The sequence below is a fragment of the Nuphar pumila genome, chromosome 11 (assembly GCF_984573655.1).
Source record: "Nuphar pumila chromosome 11, dmNupPumi1.hap1.1, whole genome shotgun sequence".
Lineage (NCBI taxonomy): Eukaryota > Viridiplantae > Streptophyta > Magnoliopsida > Nymphaeales > Nymphaeaceae > Nuphar > Nuphar pumila.
In genome coordinates, this window is record NC_143259.1 from 81525368 (window position 1) to 81546656 (window position 21289).

General features: G+C 37.1%; 1 protein-coding gene across 1 annotated transcript in view; it reads right to left on the reverse strand.

The window, feature by feature from the left end:
- Positions 1-4714: 4714 nt before the first annotated feature.
- Positions 4715-21289, reverse strand: part of LOC149822449 (uncharacterized) — a 78826-nt gene continuing 62251 nt past the window's right edge. The window contains exon 2 of the mRNA XM_089980285.1: positions 4715-5120. The gene's annotated coding sequence lies outside the window, so the exon portion shown is untranslated. The remainder of the gene's footprint in view (positions 5121-21289) is intronic.

Below are 21289 nucleotides of genomic sequence, written 5' to 3' on the forward strand. Positions count from 1 at the left end.
TCTATTTGGAGAGGATAGAAGGTACAAACTCTGATGGACATTATTGTCAAAATAACTATGTTCCTCGAATGACAATGACTCGGCATCCCTAGTCATCAGAGTTAGGAGGACATGTCTACCAAAAAATTTCCTAAGTGATAGATCCAACTACTTCTGCAAAAGTATAGGATGCATCCAAACAAGTGGACTCTGGGAAAAATCTCTCTCGATTGAATCTCTCTCACTTTTCTTTTATCTTCTTCATATTTTGTCTTGCTTGCGCTAGCACATCCCTTTCTTTGGACTGAGCATTCAAATGTGATGTACTAGAGGTTTGTCTCCTGATGAACTCACCTATGATAGAGTCGTCTCTCTCGTAACTCGCATAGAGATTTTTATGATATTGATGAGGGTCCATTTCTTCGGGTCAAGCTTTGAAATGCGAGATCTTTGGGATTCGCTTTTTGGTAGACTCGTCTGTGTTGGAACTACCTGTCTCGTAACTTGCCTGAGGGACTTTATAAGACTTATAAGACTACCAATGTGAGTTGGACTTGTGAAACATTGAGACTTTTTTCTTTTTTTGATCGTCCATAGACTCTTCAAGAATATCAATATGGGTCCTTTCTTCTGGATCCTTATCGAATATGATGTTTGGCATCATATGGGGTGACATCGCATTTGTGAGATTTTTCAGAGGTGGTTCATCTGGGATGGACTGAATTTATAGTTTTTGAGTTTTGGATCAGGTATCCCCAAGCAATTGGCTCACACAGGCCCAAACAAGTAATGATAGATTTTTCAAAAATAATGGGTACCCTAGTTCTCCTTAAAAAATGTATCTACGGATCTATGAGGTCGCTTCGACCTCTAGGGTTCAGGGTTCTCTTTCAGATCTACATAGATATACCCAAGCTACCAACTTAAGGGTACTAATGTGGATTATCCAGCTCCAATGGTACCACCGATATACCCAAGCAAACAACTTAAAGGTACGAGTGGTAAGATCTGAAGATCCAAATAATAAAATATAGGCTTTTACAAAATTTCTCAATAGAAGAGGGGCTCTTTTCTTAAGGGATAGATAAAATCAAGAGCACACAAAAGAAATCCAAATAAGATGTCAAACAAACCCTAACTTGCCGATGATTGTATTTTTCTATTTTTTATGTGGCACGAAAATCTCTAGTAAGGGTTTCTAAAATATGATAGGCCTAAACCTAATGTTTATGTATGAGTCTAATGCAAAATGACCTATATTCAATACAAAAGGAAACTTAAAAAAAATAACTTTAAAAAAAATCTATCAAAAAAGAAAATCTAAAGGTTATATAGAGGCAACAACAACAAAGTTACCAGACCGAAAAAGCTACCGGACTACAAGGCTACCAGATGACAAAAGCTATAGGACGATAATGCTACTGGACAACAAATCCTGAATTAGGGGTTTTTGATAGATGGCATGGTTTGCAAAGGTGGCAGATGACAAAACCCTACAGACTGGGGTCTGCAGACAACAAAGCCTGTGACGACAATGCTATCAGACAGCAAACCCTAAATTACGGGTTTTCATCAAACGTCAGGGTCTACAGAGATGGCAGATGCCAAAACCTCACATATCAGGGTTTGCAGACGACAAAAGTATTGGACGACAAAGCCTGAGATGATAATGCTACTGGACGAAAAATCCTTTGATTTTGGGGCTTGCAGACGATAACAATATTGTCAGATGACAAAAAGGCCAATGAAAAGATATCGAACAGCAACTGGTCGGACAACAGTCCCTGTCCAATCAAAGGAACAAACGGTGGAGTCTACAGATAGAGGCTTGCAGACAACAAAAAAGTAGACGGCAGACATTGATGAACGACAAAAAACTATCAGATGACAAAGAGGGGTTTTATCATCCAAACACAAAAAGAAACCAGAAAATAGAGATTTTGTGCTCATTAGAGCTCAAATTCTCTTGAAAATGCAATTCTAACTACAAAAATAAAAAAAAATATGGTGTCCCATCATGATCGTAAAAAATTGTTAATAAAAATATATGGAGGGGAATGATTGACTTACCCGAATTTTGCTAAAATATTTTTTTAAAGATGAGACGTCGTTTACAAGTATTGATCATCCTTTGCCAGAAGAAAAGGTAAAGCCCATACAACTTATCAATTTTCGTAGCTTGAATCACATAACTGCGAGTTCAAGTATGCAAATAAAGATTAAACATGTATAAGCATCGATTGGCAAATGTATTAGTTTTTCACAACTATATATGCATGATTGTTCTTCATACATATATTAGTTCTTTACAACTATGTGATATTGTTGTACCTACTGGGCTAGTGTAGTCTGACCTTTTATCATTTTTGGTGATGAATAGTCAACTGCTATAGGCGATGGCGTACTGACACGACGATGCAAGAATCCATTATCTTTGTCTATTTACTCCTGGCACATTTTGGTGTTTTGTATATGGACTCTTGTAGAAAATTGTTTTGATCTAACTCTTTGGTTTGAACCATTATGGGTCTGAATGATTATGTGGAATTGTTGTCCCAAATCAAAAATATTTGGGGACCCAATTCATTTGCTGGATACATCGTTTGTAATCTGCCCAGAGTTCGCTAACTTGATGTTTTTAATAAATTATTTTGTTGTACTATCATTTTAAACTCTTAAAAATGATTAACTGCAAAAAAAATTATTTTTTTCTAAATTTTACAAATTAAAAATTTTAGGGTGTTACACATATTACTCGAGATATTAACTATACCTCAAGCAGCACAACTGAGTTCTTGCTTGGTGGTAGGGATGGAAGTTTAGATCTCTTTTTGTTGCCATGTTTTCCTTTATATTAATAAGTATTTATTGCAAACTACCTAAGATATACATAAAAGACATAAGACATTGGAGCAATTCATTAAAAAACTTAGATAAATACAAAGAAGCAATTCAACAAATATACATTTTGGAAAGCATCTAACATATTGTAAAAAAAAAAAAACTAAACATAGTAAACACTAAACAATAAATATGGTGACAAATATTAAATAAAATACAAGAAAATATACAAAAAATATCCATAACATCAACCACTTACAAATATGCATGGGTTATTAAATGCTCATATCTACAAACAAAATAAAAAGTTTAGAATGAAATAGCACAAATACGCAAGGGGCTATGGAACTCACCTTTTGACCTAACCTGAAAAGTCAATGTGAAGGATACCACAACCTCGTCGGAATGCAACAAAAAAAATTCACAAGAATCGCCGCAAGAGAAGGGAGAAAATATAGAGGATTATAGAGAAAAAAAGGTTAAGTTTTTTTTTCATAAACAAGCGAGAAAAGAAACAAAAATGACTTTATATATGATTCAACGAGCATGTGAATTTTATAAAACTTTACAACACATTATATGCGTAGATTGCCACTTTTTTGCGGATCTTCTTGATGATCAGTTACTCAAATGATATTCGCAAGGCCCTATGCGAATTTCAAACTATATATGCAAATTTAGTAAAATACTTATGAAGTTTCTATAGATTTCAGCTACTGAAAGTTCATAGATATATTCATGCAAACTTCATATAATATATGCAAATTTAGTGTTATATTTATGAAGTTTTGGTAGGTTTGAGTTACAAAAAGTTTGCAAACATAGTTATGTGAACTTTGTGAGGTATACAAAAAAAATCATATGAATTTACCTTTTAGTGAGAGGGTGTGATTCTCGAGGAACATACTGATATATCGCGTGAACCTTAGGAGGTTCGCTATGTGGAGGTTAAAATGATCTTTTTAAAGCCAAACATTTGTGATTTTGGACATCAGGTGGATTTTGAAAATTTATAGAGTTTTTCAAGAAACACGTCATTTTTGTCATACAATGCAGTCATTTTTCGTTATTTGAATGCTTTGTAAATATTCATTTTTTTCTTGCTTTTATAGACAAATATGAACAACCTAAAGTCACACTTGGGCCGGTTTTGGGACATGACAAAAAGGTTGCTTCTCGGTGGCTGCAAAAGTGAAAAGACGACTGGGATTAGAGAACGGAACCTATGACAACATCATCTTGGCAGGAAGCAGTCAAGATGTGAAAAAGAAAACCCACTTCACCTTTTCTACCAGTTCCTCCAACAACAACAATGGCAAAAACAAAAGGGGTGGTAGAAAGAACCATATTGACAGGACAGACAAAGATGATCGCTCCGGTCAAAATGACAGCCCTCCCTCGAGCATCCAATTAGAATCAAAGCCTCAAGAGAGACCAAAGCACGACGGTTAGGGATACGACCGTGAATTTACCTCCTTAGAGAAATCACTTGAGCAAGTTCTTGAGTATATGATAACAAAGGAGATGGTTGTTTTAATCATATTCATCCAACCATACGAGAGGACTGTGTATTGGAATTGCACCCATCCACATCGAGAGTTGCCATAACGTGTAAAATCTGTAGATCCTAATGGAAAAAATGCCATATCACTTGTATAATTTTCTTCTTGTTTTCCTAGATGAACTATCTTATATCACTATGATCTGGCTGATGAACTGTCCACTATTATATCAAGCATCAACAAATTACATATCTCTGCATCAAAACGCTTAGGAATTTCATTCTCATGTCAAGGACAAATTTGATTTCAAAATTCACATAAGCTAATAAAATTCTTTAGCAAAGTTTCATAAACTATATTATCGAAACTGGACTTTGCATGATAACAAACTCAAATATACAGAGTTAGAGGATAGACTCCATGTACAAAGTTGGGAGGCATGATATGGACAGATTTTGTGATCCAACACGTGATAAAATGCCCGCCAATGCCAAACTGCACAAATCCTAAGCCACTAGATAAAATGAAACTTCGTAAGTGATATCATTTAATAGATTTATGGTACAAAAGTTTTCTTCTGTAACATAAAAACATGAAAGTGTTTCCAAGCCATAAACTGGACCATTCACCATAGACCTGATTGTGACATTGCTTCAAATTATGCAATCGGACACCACAAGGCTTCGGTGATCAAATCCTAACTTTCCTCAAGATACGCTCTTTCCCACTAGCCATGTGAGATTTTTTGCATCTGAATGGTGAAGAATCAGAATATTTTCAGATGTTCCTTATCAGAACCTGCAAAAAATGGTTAAGAATTTTATTTATTAAAAGTGCCAGAGGTGAATCATCTTTGCTATAAACTGTCTTGTTGATTTGATCAACTTTTACAGAGAACCCATACTACTTTCTATGATTAAGGATCGTAAACACAGCAGAAGGATATATAAATGTAAAAATATCAAACGTTCAAGAGAAAAACCAAAAGAAATAGTGAAATTGAAAACTTTATTTCTTTTCATATCAATCAAATACGTCCAATCATTTGCAGATGTATAAGACCATATTTATCAGACATCCCCACAAAATCGTCCAGTAACTTTATAATAGACATATTATCAAAAGATAAAATGGGCAAATGGTGATAAAAATAAAAAACACTGACGAAAATTCAATATATAAATATAAGGACCACCAATAATATGAGAAAAAACAATTAGGATAGAAAGCAGCTAGGGAACACCAAATATTTCAATTTCATGAAGAAACTGGTACATCTTACAAGTATGGATGCACTACAGACCAAGGTTGTCAGACTAGGAAGCGGAGGCAGGAAACGATACAGGAAGCAAAAGGGAGAAACGAGACATTTTAAAATTTATAAGAATCGATGTATTAATTTGAAAGCAAAACAGGAATAAAAAAGGAAGCAATATGAGAACTGAATAGGAATTGAACAAGCAACAAATAAAAACTAAAATAAAATTGATTATTCTTATATTTCATGATTTTTCAGTAGAAGAATTAATTTTTTGTTAAAATCTAACAATGATGGTTACCAATTTAAAGAAAGTACATGCAAAGTGAGTGAAAGTGTGAGGAAACACACGGAAAACATTAAAAGAAACATGAGAGGCATATAGGAAGCATGTAGGGAATTATGGACAATGCATGTGCAAAGCATAGAAAAAGTGTGGGAGAATGGAAATTCCCATGAAGTTTTGAAAGCGAGAAGTATCTGTTAAATGTAAACATACAATTATATATGCGTATATATACTAGTTAATATATACTAATAAGCATATATGCATAGTGTATATATAATATATATATAATGTATATAATAATGTATTCTTTTTTATTTCTTTGTTTTTACTTTTTATTATTTTATTTTTTGTTTTTTGGCTGTTGAACTAGCCATTGGGAGTGCCTAATGGCTAGTTCTAGCCCTTTGTATCTATTTGAAGGGGTGTTCATCCCCATTGTATTTGCAAGCTTCTTGTGAGCTTTTCTATTAATAGAATCATATTTTTTATGTGTGCTTGCTCTCTCTTGTTCTCACTCTCTTGTGCCTTAGTGCATTTGTATTGCCCAGAGTGGCTTGTCATTTTTGCTTATTGCCTATTGTGCTCTTGTGCATCTTTCTTTGTTGTTTGATTACATGGTATCAAAGCCACAAGCTCTTGAAGCTTAAAGATAGTGTTACTTGTTGGTTCGTGAGATTGTGTCCTCACATTCTTGGTGGTCACAAATACAAGCTTTCTCTCCTTCATTGCTCATGATCATGACCGAAAAGGACTCCATTCTCTTTCAAACTCAATGAATCCAATTATTTGATGTGGGCAACCACTATGGAAAACCACATCAAAGAAAAGAAATTATGGGGATATGTAAATGGAACCATTACTGAACCCTAACTAAAACTTACACGAAGAGAAGGAGAACAAATAAAATCCCTCACCAAAGAAGAAAAGGAAAAGGCCTTGAAGGAATACCAAGATAAAATAGAGGATTGAAAGGCGACTAATGCTCAAATTTTCTTATGGTTTATGAATACTGTTGAGAATAGGTGGTTTTAAGTTAAGTCTTTTTATATTAGAGGCTATTTGAAATTATTTTGTCATAAAGGGCTTAGATGTAATTAGCCTTTTTAGCCTCTCTATTTAACATAGAGAGAAGCCCTAATGAATGTATGCAGTGTTTTCTCTATGCAGCCGTCTCTCCCTCTCACTCTCTCTCTCTCTTCTATCTTTCCCTCTATCTCTCTCTCTACCTAGGGTTTGGTGCTTCTTTCAACATGGTATCAGAGCCACGTGTGATCTTGGGTGCCTGAACTCCAATCTCAGTTTCCTTCAAGCAATATCAGCATCTGCATAAAACCTCTTGGTGGATATCGCTCCTCTGCTGATCAGCGATCAGCGCCTCTTGGTAAAGATCAGATCTGGCGACAGATTTGTAGTCAGACCTAGTCACGACAATGAGGATCTGACTGGAGGTCATGACTCACATCTGAAGCCAGATCTGGAAGGTGGATGAAGACCCAATGGTCGTGGGTGCCAGAACTCGTTGTGTACAGGGTGAAGATCTGAAAAAAGGGGGAGGAATCAGATCTTACTCAGATCTGGGTATGTTTGTTGTGATCAAGGAAGGCTTGGGAAAGAAAATCAAGTCTTCGATTTTCTGTCATGGTTGAAGTCGCCAGCTGCTACCCATCAAGTGGAGATCGGATCTGCTGAAGATTGACGTGGAAGTTGACTGTGGCGGGTGGATCGTGGTTTTCTGCCCTGATTTTCTGCTATGATGCCGTGATCCCCTGCCGTGAGTCCTTGTTGTGTTTATCTCTGCCATGATGCTGTAATTTCCTGCACTGTATTGTTGCCGAGTTCGTTTATTGTCGTGGTTTTTGTGAGTATATGGCTGGGAGTATCATGGTTTCTGCACTGTATTGTTGCCGAGTTCTTTGAAGGCCTATGTTTCTGCGTGCTCAAGTTATCGCTAGTTGTGAATCTGGATGGTGAGTTTATCTCAGATTCTATTTTGTTGTTAGATTTCAGAAGATGAATATTAGCAGCCGTGTTCCCTGCTGTGTCGTGATCTGTTTGGTTGGAAAGTGTGTGCTGTGAAAGTTAACTTATTGCAGAATTTTTTTTTAAGCAGCAGGCGTGATTCCCTGCAGTGTGGGAAAATTATTTTGTTTGTGGGAATTGGTTTTTGTCGAGGGATTTTGTGTTGAGTTCTGCTACTGGTTGTCTTAGTGGCTGATGCGTGATGATAACACACGCTATTCCTTGTGTTACTTGAAGCCTGTCCAGATTTTATCTCTGGTGTGGAAAACTGTGTAGTCGCGGAAAACTAATGTGTGATAGTCTGAAAACCAGACACATCTTTATCGTGTTGGATGTGTGATCTTGATTTGCAACCAATAGCCATCCGCGGTTGAGGTGGAAGGTGCTGGTCAAGTTTCTTTAAATTTGTTTTAAGTTTGGATCTGAATAGTAGCAAGTCGCTTTTCTCAGATTTCATTGGTGAAATCAAAACTTGATATAGTCGGGTTCGTAGTTGATTGTGGGTGTGCGCGTGTGGTTGCTCCTTGATTTTGTGAATCTAGCCAATTAGTTTATATTATGGCTCAAGTGGTTAAATCAGATGCAGATTCCTCCAAGGATTATGTAACACTTAGCAGGGCTGAATATGACGAGCTCCTTGCTTTACGATCATCCACTTCGAAGTCTTCTGTTGCGGAGGTTGTGTGCTCGGCAGGTGATGGCCTATCTGGTCAAGGTGATAGGTGGATCATTGATTCTGGAGCCTCTGGTCACTTGTGTGGAAATTCGAGTAATTTTTTGGGTTTAAAACCTGTGACTGGTCAAAAAGGGGTACGTCTTGCTGATGGTAGTTATTCCCCAATTGTAGGGCAGGGAAGCATGTCTATTACTCCTACTCTTCAATTGTCGCATGTTCTTCATGCTCCTTCGTTTCCACAGAATTTACTATCCGTCAATCGAATGACAAAAGATTTGAATTGTAGAGTGATTTTTGATCCTATGGGGTGCACCTTTCAGGACTTGCTGACGAGGAGAAAGATTGGTGGCGGCTATGAGGAAGGTGGTCTGTATTACCTACACCAACCAGAAGTTTCGGCCTATTCAGCTGGTACATCATCCTCAAGTCCTCTATTGTGGCATCATCGTTTGGGTCACCTTCCAGTGACAAAACTTCATTGTGTCATTCCTCATATACCTCCCTCAGTTTCTTTTCAGTGTGAAACATGTCAATTGGGAAAACATTGTCGAAGCTCTTTCCCTACTAGTCAGAGTTTGTCAAGTCAAGGATTGTTTGATCTTCTTCATGTCGATGTGTGGGGTCCGAGTAGGATGTCGTTATTATCTAGTTATTGTTGATGACTTCTCAAGGCTATCGTGGGTGTTCCTGTTAAAAGATCGGTCTCAAGGTCCTGTCATTCTTAAATCTTTAATTGCCGAGATAAAAGCTCAATTTGATGTATGTGTTAAAATTGTTCGCACTGATAATGCTCTTGAGTTCAAATCCAAAGACTTACTTCAATTCTATTCTGGTAATGGGATTCAACCTCAATTTACATGCCCCCATACCTCCCAGCAAAATGAAGTGGCTGAGAGGAAACATAGACAAATCCTTAATGTTGCTCGGTGCCTTATGATTCAATTCAATATGTCTGCTTCATACTGGGGCGATGCGGTTCTGAGAGCTGGTTTTCTGATAAATCGCATGCCATCAAGCTCTGTAGAAGACCAGATCCCTATTCAAATTCTCCATCCAGAGGCTCCTCTCTTCCCTATCCCTCCTAAAGTTTTTGGATGTGTGTGTTTTGTGCATAAGCTGGGTCCGGATCGAGATAAACTTGTTGCGCAGTCTATTAAATGTGTTTTCCTTGGGTATCCTAAGAACCAAAAAGGATATCGTTGCTACGACCCTATATCTCATAAAGAGTATGTTAGTGCGGACGTTACCTTCTTTGAGTCTATTCCTTATTTTTTAAGTACTACTCCCAGACTACAGGAGAGCCTTGGTGATATCCTTCCTCTGCCGATTCCTCCCTTTCTGTTAGAGTCGCTTCCTCCTCAGTCCTTGGTTCCAGTGTCAGGTGTGTCTCGCTTCCGAAACCCTCCCATAGTATACACGCACAGGGTGCCTCCTACCTCCATGCCGCCATCACCTCCTTCTCCTCAGGTAAGTATTTCTGAGCAAACTGTTGCCCCTACATCTGATGTTGATCTTCCCATTGCTCTGCGCAAGGGAAAGAGACAGTGCACTCTTTACCCCATCACGCAATTTGTATCAGAAGCTAATCTTGGGGCATCTATGAAGAATTTTATTTATGCTCTGTCTGCCTCTTCTGTTCTGCTTCATCACAATCAAGCTCTAGTCGACTCCAACTGGATGCAGGCTATACGTGATGAGATGGATGCCTTATGGTCTCGAGACACTTGGGACTTGGTTGATCCTCCCACAGATGCAGATATTGTAGGCTGCAAATGGGTATATAGCATTAAGTATAACTCGGATGGGTCGATTGAACGGTACAAAGCCCGGTTGGTTGCAAAAGGCTACACTCAGACTTATGGGGTTGACTTTTTTGAAACTTTCTCCCCAGTTGCTCGTCTTGGCACTATTCGTCTTGTTCTTTCTGTTGTTGTGCACCATGGATGGCCCTTGTTTCAGTTGGATGTCAAGAATGCCTTTTTGTATGGGGATTTGCATGAAACTGTCTACATGCAACAACCTCCAGGGTTCGAGGTTCAGGAGGAGTGTCAGAAGGTGTGCAAGTTGAAGAAGGCTATTTATGGCCTCAAGCAGAGTCCGCGGGCATGGTTTCACAAATTATTTGAGGTAATGTCGAGCTTTGGATTTGTCAGGTCAGCTTCAGATCATTCCTTGTTTATCAAGAAAACCAGTACTGGAATTGTTGTTATGGTGGTATACGTCGATGACATCATATTAACAGGGAGCAGTGCCCAAGATATTTCTGCAACAAAAGATCATCTTCAGAAGCACTTTGTTACTAAAGATCTTGGTCACCTTCGATATTTTCTGGGTATCGAGGTTGCAAGAAACAAAGAGGGCTTAGTGTTGTCTCAAAGAAAGTATGTGTTGGACTTATTAAAAGAGACTGGAATGCTAGGAGCTAAGCCAGCTAATATTCCAATGGATCCCAAAACTCACATGTTCGATGAGAAGTCTGACTATGTGGATAGTGTCAGCTTTAGATCCTTGGTGGGTAAGTTGCTATATGTGACTGTTACTAGACCTGACATTTCATTAGCCGTGAGTAAAATCAGTCAGTTCATGGACAAACCTACAAAAGTTCACTGGGATGCAGCTATGATGGTTCTTCGGTATTTAAAGTCATCTCCTGGTAAAGGTCTGTTGTTTAAGCGAAATCCATCGTTGGATGTGGTTGCCTACACTGACGCAAATTACGCAGGATCTGTCGAAGATAGGAAGTCAACATCTGGATTTTGTGTGTTTGTGGGAGGAAATCTTGTTACCTGGAGGAGTAAGAAACAAACCGTTGTAGCCAGGTCGAGTGCTGAATCTGAATACCGGGCAATGGCCCAGACAACAACTGAGATTATGTGGGTAAAATCAGTCTTGACCGAGCTTCAGGAGAAAGTATCCCTTCCTATGTTGATGATGTGTGACAATAGGGCTGCTACATATATTGCCAACAACTCAGTGTTTCATGAAAGGACTAAACATATTGAAGTTGATTGTCACTATGTTCGTGACCTGGTTCAAGCTGGGTTTATCTGCACTGATCATGTATCTTCCGAAGATCAAGTAGCGGATGTTTTTACCAAAGCCCTGGCGAGACCGAATTTCTCAAAATGTTGTGACAAGCTGAGCATGATTGATATTTATGCTCCAGCTTGAGGGGGAGTGTTGAGAATAGGTGGTTTTAAGTTAAGTCTTTTTATATTAGAGGCTATTTGAAATTATTTTGTCATAAAGGGCTTAGATGTAATTAGTCTTTTTAGCCTCTCTCTATTTAACATAGAGAGAAGCCCTAATGAATGTATGCAGTGTTTTCTCTGTGCAGCCGTCTCTCCCTCTCACTCTCTCTCTCTCTTCTATCTTTCCCTCTATCTCTATCTCTCTACCTAGGGTTTGGTGCTTCTTTCAACAAATACCATGAAATGTAATGAAATGAAAAAGAGCTCACACAAGAGGCTAAACACAACCCAAAAATGGGTTCAATCACAAGGGTCATTAAGAGCTAAGAAAACACACATTAAAAATAAATCTATTAAGTGAGAAATGCACAAAGAATGCATTGGTTACAAGAGAGCAATATGCCCCATATTTATACACAAGTGAGTGAGAGGCTCCCATTCTAGCTGTTGGGGAGCTCCCAACAGCTAGATTTCTAGCTGTTGGGGAGGCCCCCCAATGGTCATATTGTCAAGGACAATATTTCCCTTGACAATACCTACAAAAGCCAAAATAAGAAAAAAATAAGAAAAATAAAAATAAGAAGGTAGTTATGGCCCTAATGGGAATATCCCATTACAAGGGTCAAATTACCATAATACCCTTAGAGAGTATTACCTATTACAAACACTTAAAATACATACATACATATATATATATATACATCAATTACAACAATATTTTAACACCCCCCCCCTTCAAACTGACGGTGTCACGACCGAGAGGTTGCCAAAGAAGTGAAACCTCGAAGACGAAAGTGCTTTGGTAAAAAAGTCCGCCAGTTTATACTCAGACGGTACATACAACAATGTAATGATCTTTAAGAATTCTTCTCTAACATAATAGTAGTCCATTTTTATGTGTTTGGTTCTCTCATAGAATGAGTGATTGTTCGCAATATAAACTGCGTTTTTGTTGTCACAACATAATCTTGAGGGTTCTGTTATGTGGACTCCCAAGCCTTTCAGCAACTGTTTCAACTACACCAACTCAAAAGTAGTAGTTGTCATGGCTCAATACTCTGCTTTTATAGAAGATAGGGACACCTTTTGTTGTTTCATGTACTTTTACAAAATTTAGGAGTCACGTACAAAGACACAAAAACTTGTAATTGAACGTTGATCATTCACACCTCTTAATCAGAATTTGAATATGCAATTACTTTTAATGGGAAAAATGATGATAAAAATAAACCATGATTAACAGTATTTATAATATATCTAACCATCCTCATTATAACACTCATGTGTATTAGTGAAAGAATGTTGAAATTGACTAGTAGTATAAATAGCATATGCAATGTCAAGTCGAGTAATAGAAAGATAGGTTAAGGCTTTAATCATTTGTTTGTATGAAGTTGGGTCTTTCAAAGGTCCTGCATCATCTTTTTTCATCTTTGCATTGATAACGTCTGGAGTATCAACTCGCCTTTCATCAGTAAGTCTTGATGTTTCTATTATCTCAACTGTATATTTAGTATGTGATAAGCCCAGACATGGCGAAATACCCAAGAACACCTTAGGATCAGAATGGATCCTACTACGAAGCTTTGATATGAAAAATGATGTGGTACCGACTGCGGGTTGGTCCATGATCCAAAAACCAAATGTATCCGCACATGCAAAAGCTATAAACAGGTAAACTATATTCCGATAAGGTTCAATCCAGAGTCGTTTAGACAATTACGTGCAAGTCTACCAATGGTGACAACATGGAAAATAATGGTTACACTTTTGTCTTTCCAACGAACCTAAGTTTGCAATTTTCTGACCACAGGTGGTCGAGAAACAGCTCTGACAAGAGGACAATTGACTAATTTTAAAACCTGGTACTCTTGGAACAACCCAGTTAGGACAGACCAGAACTAGGATGATTCGGAATTTGCTGAAGATCTGAACACAAAATTTTAGAAAATATTATTGCAGTTCCAATGAAACAAGAATTAGGTTTCAGAATAAACTCTAGAATCAGAAAACGGGCAGAACACAAAACTTGTAAGCGTATTCAATAGATTTCCAACAAGCTATGACACGTAGAGTTTTGAATCTGAATCAGAGAGTTATGCTCAAAACAACGAAGATTGATCCTCTTTGACAGAGTTCCAATAATCAATAACACATTCATACACTCTTTCAAGCACCAAAATTATATTAGGCCAATTTTAGTTTAATGCTTAAAGTTCGACCTGCATAGACAATCACTTCAAATTGTAAATTCTACAATGAGATTTCCCTTCTGCCTTACCCCTTCGGTTAGTCTAAGCAAAAGGAATATCAACACACCAAAAACAAATCTGTCTAAGCAAGATTCTCTAATCAAAAAAACTCTTTAGAAAATGTTTTCTTTCGAACAAGAAGTGCAACAAACTTGAATATATTGAAGTTCTAGTCAAACCTGATTTTCAAACAATAGACAAATGGTTCTAGCTGTATTTCAGTAGTTCACTATGACACCAATAAGTCGTGCCCAGCAGTGACATGATCTGGTTCAAGACATCTGATGGGAATGGACAGCAGGAACGATGGACGGAGATGAACGCTGGGAATGAAGTGGGTCACAGTAGCAGCACACCCACAACTTGCAGTTCCTCCCGAGGGTTTCTTCAACAATGTGAGAAACAGCAGATGGTCACAGTATTAGTCACAATTCTCTCGGACTACTGAGAGCAGCAACAATTCCAACACACTAGAAATGGCAGTAGGGTCTTGGACAGCAACAAATGGCTCACACGTTCTTCACAACAATAAAAACTTAACCCACACAGCAGGAACAACAACTTGCATAATGGTCAGCAGGAAGAACTTGCATAATGGTCTGGCTGCAGCAATCTTCAAACAAACTCGTCTAGATATAGAAGACTCCCATGGAGTTTTCCACCATTTTTCTTTCTCATCAATTTTTCTTTAAGAGAATAAAAAGCCCCCTGCATGACTTTTCCAAAGGGCTTATAGAACTCAGCTCATGCTTAGTTAATGACTTGAGGAGGGTTCCAAGGCCACCTCCAACCTGACCAATGGGTGATCTACTTTAGAATTAGCTTTTAAACTCTGCCTTAACTCTCTTGCCAACAGTCAAAATATATTAAAGCTTATACAATTTTTCAAAAGGAGCTCATAACCGTATTTCACGATTTTCTTGGAGACTCATAACTCACCTTACATGCCCTCTGAAAATGGTTTTAAAGTGCAAGAGTGTGGGTCGACATTGGCTCAACCCCAAGGGCGCCAATATGGATCAAATCATGAGTAGTATTGGATCTTTTGCAAGATCCAATACTTGTAAATTAGATCTCTCTCAATGGATGGCACTTGATCCAAATCCAAAACTACAAAAAATTTATAAAAACTACCCAACTATCCTCATACACCCTCTAGTGCCCAAAATAAATCCTAATGGACACTAGAACTATGCGGATCCGTAGAATCTGGCACCTAAAAAAATAAAATAAAATAAAAAATACAAGAATGATTCCAACATTCACAAAAATGGAATCACAATATAAAATGTATTTTCTGAAAAGATAAAAATCAAAATTCTCATAAAATAAGATATGTATAGTGACAATTTTACCCTTGAGATTCATTTGGACCTGAATGGTCCAGATTTGGATTGGATCTTCTAGGGTACCTCTTTCCAGATCGAGTCTGTAGAGTTGGATTCACATCCAACTCCTCTTCAATGTGATGGTGATCCGGATGTTCTCCATCACTATCCCTGAATGTCAACAAAAAACAAGTTTATGACAAAAGACAATGAACAACACAAAACCTCTCATATAGAACCTCACATGTTAGTAAATCACCTAATCTAATAATAGAAATTTCTTCAAATTCACCCGTCAATAGAGAACAGTGAATAAGCTACTTCAATACCCAAAAAATAACGAAGAAATTCAAGATTTGTCATATCAAAGTTGGCTTTGAGGACTTCTTTGATATGACTAACTCTTTGTTTATCACCTCCTGTGATAATCATGCCATTTACATAGAGAAGTGGAATTACAATATATGCATCAACAGCCTTAACAAACAACGTAGTATCAGTGTAACAGGATTTAAAACCTAGTTGAACCATCACATTGCTAAAATGATTGTATCAAGCCTTCGAGGCTTGCTTCAGGCCATACAAGGCCTTGCATAGGGGAAGAACTTTTTTGTGTCAATCTCAATTCAAGTGGAGGTTTCATATACACTTCTTTATTAAAATTAATATTAAAAAATATTTTTTAAAACCATTTAAAAAATAAACCATTTTTTAATAGATGTTATAGCAATAAGTATTTTAATTGTAGTCGTTCTAGCAACTAGGGCAAAAGTTTCATCAATATTTATTTCATATTCTTGACTATAACATTTAGCCACTAACCTAGCTTTGTATCTTTCTAATGTTTCATCACATTTAGCTTTAATTTTATAGACTCACCTACACATTATGGTTTTCTTTCCTATAAGTAATGATTGAATCTTTCAAGTTTTTTCCTTTCTCCAGGGATTCTAATTCATTATTCATAGTTTCAATCAGAGTTACCGGAAGCGCCTATGCTTGAGGGGAAGCGCGCTTCCCCGATACGCGCTTCGGAAGCGCAAAACGCGATGCTTCCGAAATGCACGGGAAAGCGCACTTAAGTATTAGAAAGTGCGTACCCCATTACAGGGGGTACGAGTGACCTTTATTACTATTTTGCCTTTTTTTTTTAAAAAGTTTTTTATTAAGGGCAAAATAGGAATTTTAAAAAACTCGCGAAAAAAAAAAACATAAAAGAGGCTTTAGGTTTTTTTTCACACCTCTTCCGAGTCTCTCTCTTCCTCCCTCTCTCTCTCAGGATTTTGGCCACCGACTGGCGACCTTCAAAACTTTCGGCGACCTTTTCCGACGTCCACCGACCTCCACCGACCGACGATGGGGATATTCAGGTACGCGTATCCATTTTCCCTCCATCTCTTCTCTCCATCTCCCATGACTCTGATTTTTTCCCCCTCCCCCCTTATGTTCAGGTACGCTCTCCTCTCACTCTCTCCATCTCTTCTATCACGCTCATCGCACGACTGCAACCCCTTCACAAGCCAAGCATGGTGACTCTCGTTCAGACTCTTCAGAGTTTTTTTTTTCTTTTGTTTTTTTTAAGGCAAGCTGGGGTTAGGCAGAGTCGCAGACCCTAACCATCTCTTAAGCCCCACGAGGCATAGGGATTTCAGCTTTCAGCTTGGCACAGGACCCGTTTACCACATGGGATACCACCTCAGTGGTAAGCCCTTAGAGTTTTTATGCTGCCAGGGTACCATTTTTATGAAATTTTCTATTACAAGAGGACATGATATGGGATTAAGTTGGAGTACTCCTGTAACATGTTGTAGCACCAGGTACTGCAGATGGGTATCACGCCATCAGCACACGAGTTTTTGTTGTATTATGAAAATCGTGCTATGTTACATCTCCATCATTCTAATATAGCATGGAAAGAACAAGCACATTGAAATTGTCTGTATTAATTCTTGAAGAGTGAAAAGATGTGCATCGGTAAATGAATAGTATGGCTAAATTACATGGTGTTAGCATGGTAAAGTTTGTTCATGGTAATATCCTGAGTCAGGATTTGCATATTTCATGTCATATGTGGAATAGCCATCTTTAATCAACCTTTTGCTTCTTAATTTTCCTCAAATTGACATATTCATGTAGAGTATTGGTGTAATTATGTATTAGGAATAAGGGTTAATGTAGTATTTTTTTATCATTCTTGTAGGTTTTAAGTCATTTTGACGAGAGATTGACTAGATCACTTTTATTATTCTTTTACTGTTGGATATATATGGATTATTGATTTGTTGTTTTCAATTTCAAAGTCAATGAAAAACATGTTCTTCCTCCACAAGTTGTCTTATGGTTTCATTATGGTGTTTGATCTTGTTTCATTCTCTCCTTGATCTCTTGAAGTGACTTTGCTTTATGTGAATTCTGAACTTACATGTTGATCAAGTGTACCAAGCATGATAAAAGAAACAAAAGAGATACTTATAAGTATAAATTAATATATAAAAAATATATTATAGGAAAATTCTTGAATTCATATTATAAAAATATATAAGTTATAATATAAAAACATATTATACAAAATGTATACCAAGCATGATTGAGCTTATCATCCCTATTAAGTATGAATTCTTTGATATACCGAGCGTGGGCACACCCAGGCTCGGCTACTCTATCAGAAGAGTGGGGCAACTAGTATGTTGCAGCTAGTTGTTTAAAATTTTAAATAAATATCATTATTGCTAGAAATAGTCGGCCAATATGAATTTTGTTTTTCTTCGTTGTTATGTTATCTTTCTTTAACATTTTTTCATAAATGCAAACTTTTGAAAGAACTTTCTTTTTTTTTTAATTTTGTCTGCTTTATCATAGTATATTATAGAATCATAGATCTTTCACCTCCTTAAATGATGTTTATTTATTTGTTTTAGTAATTGGTAAATTATGAGTAATGATTTGTGTTCTTCACTCTCCATCCTTTGTTGTTCATAATAGCTTTTTTAAAGTGTTTTAGGCTGATTCTTATGCTTTTATGATGCAGGTATATTTGCATGTTCTTTGCTTCATTAATGACAATCCCAAGCTATGATCACGATAATTATGATGACGATGATGATTCTTTGTACAATTTGGAGCATGAATCATCTAGTGGTGTTGAGAAGGGCAAGAGGTCTTATGCTTGTCCATATCAGTTTGAGGACAGAAACAAAAATTGTTTTGATGAGGAAGATGAAGAAGAATATGACTTGAATGACTACTATTCTGAAGATGACCAAGATGATGAACCACTTAGCATGCATAAAACAACAGTACTATGGCGCCATGTATTGAAACAAAAGAAGAGTGGGCAAGGAAAGCAAGGTGGAACCCAGGTTTTTATCTGCAGGCACTGCAAAAATATTTATCATGGGTCATATACTCGAGTTTTTGCACATCTCATGGGATCTCCAAAGGGACAAAGTATTGGGATTGCCTTTTGTCATGCAGTTGCAAAAAATGCAGAATTGGCAAAAGAAATTAAGAGGCAAGTTCGTCGAGTGAAGGTTTCATCAAGTGCATTTGAGTTGAGGAGATCAAGAATTGATAATCCGAAGAAGCCAATTAGTATGACTACATCATCTACTGGAAGCCGAAAAACAGTCGATATTCGTGATACCTTTAAAAAGGTAGAAAGAGATTATGTAAATCACAAAATTATCAGATTTGTGTGTGCAAATGGCATACCTTTCAATGTGCTTCGATCACCATATTGGGAAGAGATGATATCTGCAGTTAGTAAAATGCCTGGATATAAACCCCCATAATATGAAAAAGCGCGAACAACGTTGCTTGACAGTGAGAAAGAGTGTGTTCACAGAGAGTTTAATGAATTTCGAGAAAAGTTTGAAGAGTTTGGAGTTTCCATTGTCTCAGACGGTTGGACAAGTATCAAGAACAAACACTTGATAAATATATTTGCCTCAAACTGTTTTGGCTTGATGTTCTTATATGCAAGCGATTTTTCTAATGTGCAACAATCAGCTGCAAACATTGCCAAGTTTTTAAAGACGGGATTTAAACTTGTGGGGCCTTCTAATGTAGTGCAAGTGATTACAGACAATGCAACAAATTGCAAGTTAGCAGGTGAAGAATTAAAACAAACGTATAAATATATTTTTTGGTCACCTTGTATTGTGCATACACTTAATTTGATCTTCAAGGATTTGGCACATGAGTTTCATTGGTTAGGGTTGTACATACACTTAATTTGATCTTCAAGGATTTGGCACATGAGTTTCAATGGTTAAGAGAAACATATTTGCAGAGTAAAGAAATTGTGAAGTATATTATAAATCATTCAAAAGCACTAGCAATCTTTAGAAGCAATGAAAAAATAGAGTTAATAAATATTGCAAAAACAAGGTTTGCTTCACATTATACTATTTTGAAGCACTTGCTTGATCTGAGGGAGAGCTTGAGGCTCACAGTAATTTCAGATAGATGGAGCGAATGGAAGCAATTATGCACGAATGAAACTATGAAAAAAATGGTTGTTACAACAGAAACAACTGTTCTTGATGAAGAATATTGGGATTTTGTTCGTTTAGCATTATTGATTACAAAACCCATCTATAAGATGATTAAATTTTGTGATCGGGAAGGCCCTATAATCGGTGAAGTGTATGAAGGCATGGACAACATGTTGGGGGAAATCAAAGATAATCTAAAAGGACAACCAGATTTATATCAAAATATTCATAAGATTGTCTCAAATAGATGGGATAGAATGAATGTGCCTCTCCGCAGTCTAACCCACATGCTTACTCCAAAATATTACGAGTCAGAGTATCTCAAGATCCCAGCAGCAGGAGGAGTCAAACAAGTTTCTCTTGTTAAACATTTTATTCTATCTATTTAATGAAGTTTAAAGATTTAATTATTTTTTTATTTCATTTGCATTTTCTTGTTATAGTTACTAAACATTTTTTGCAGAAAAGGATAATGATATCTTAGATGGTGCAATGCTAGCGCTTGAAGTGATATCTGCTGAAAATGAAACTCTCTACACTTTATAGGTCACAACTTGTGGCTTTTGCATCAAGAAGTGAAAGATTTAGCCGAAATACAGCAAGAATAAATGCATTGAATCCTACAATGTCGATGCTTAATTGGTGACGTTTTTGTGGTGGTGATGCACCTGAGTTGAGAGCATTAGCCATTAAGGTTTTATCTCAACCTATTAGCACATCTTCTGCAGAAAGAGTGTGAAGCACCTATAGTTACATTCACAATGTTAAAAGAAATAGGCCCAATGAAGATCGTATTGATACCTTGGTGTATATTCATTTCAATCTTCGATTGATTGACAGGTATGATTAAATCATGTTGTACTTTTGTTTTGGTATTTTTTTTCTCTTTTTCTATCATTGATTATTTATTACCATTTATATTTTATGTTCTTGTTATAAAAAGGTGCAACAATCGCTACAAAGAAGGACCTGGTCGAAAATGGGATATCAATCAAGAACTTCCTATTGTAGAAGAAAATACGTTAAGATTAGAAGACATGCGTTGGAGAGATTTGGATGATAGTGCACAACAATCAAGCATTATTTCTAAATCCAAACATAAAGATAAACAACCAACAGTTATGTGACAACCAAAGTGCTATCAACAAGTCATTCAATCTAGTACATCATAGTCGTGCCAAGCACATTGAGATCGACCAACACTTTGTGAGACAGAAGGTTGAAGAAAAAGAGATTGAGCCTGAGTTTGTCAGTACTGAAAGACAAGTTGCAGACATATTTACCAAAGGGTTAACAAAGGATCATTTTTGGATGCTTAAAAGCAAGTTGTTCATGGTCCAAAACCATAATCAACTTGGGAGGGGGGGGGGGGGGGGTGAAAAAGGTGCAAAGGTTCCGACCCGATAGGATTCGACCCGATCCATGTAAAGATTATGTACAAGAGAACTTGAGCCATGT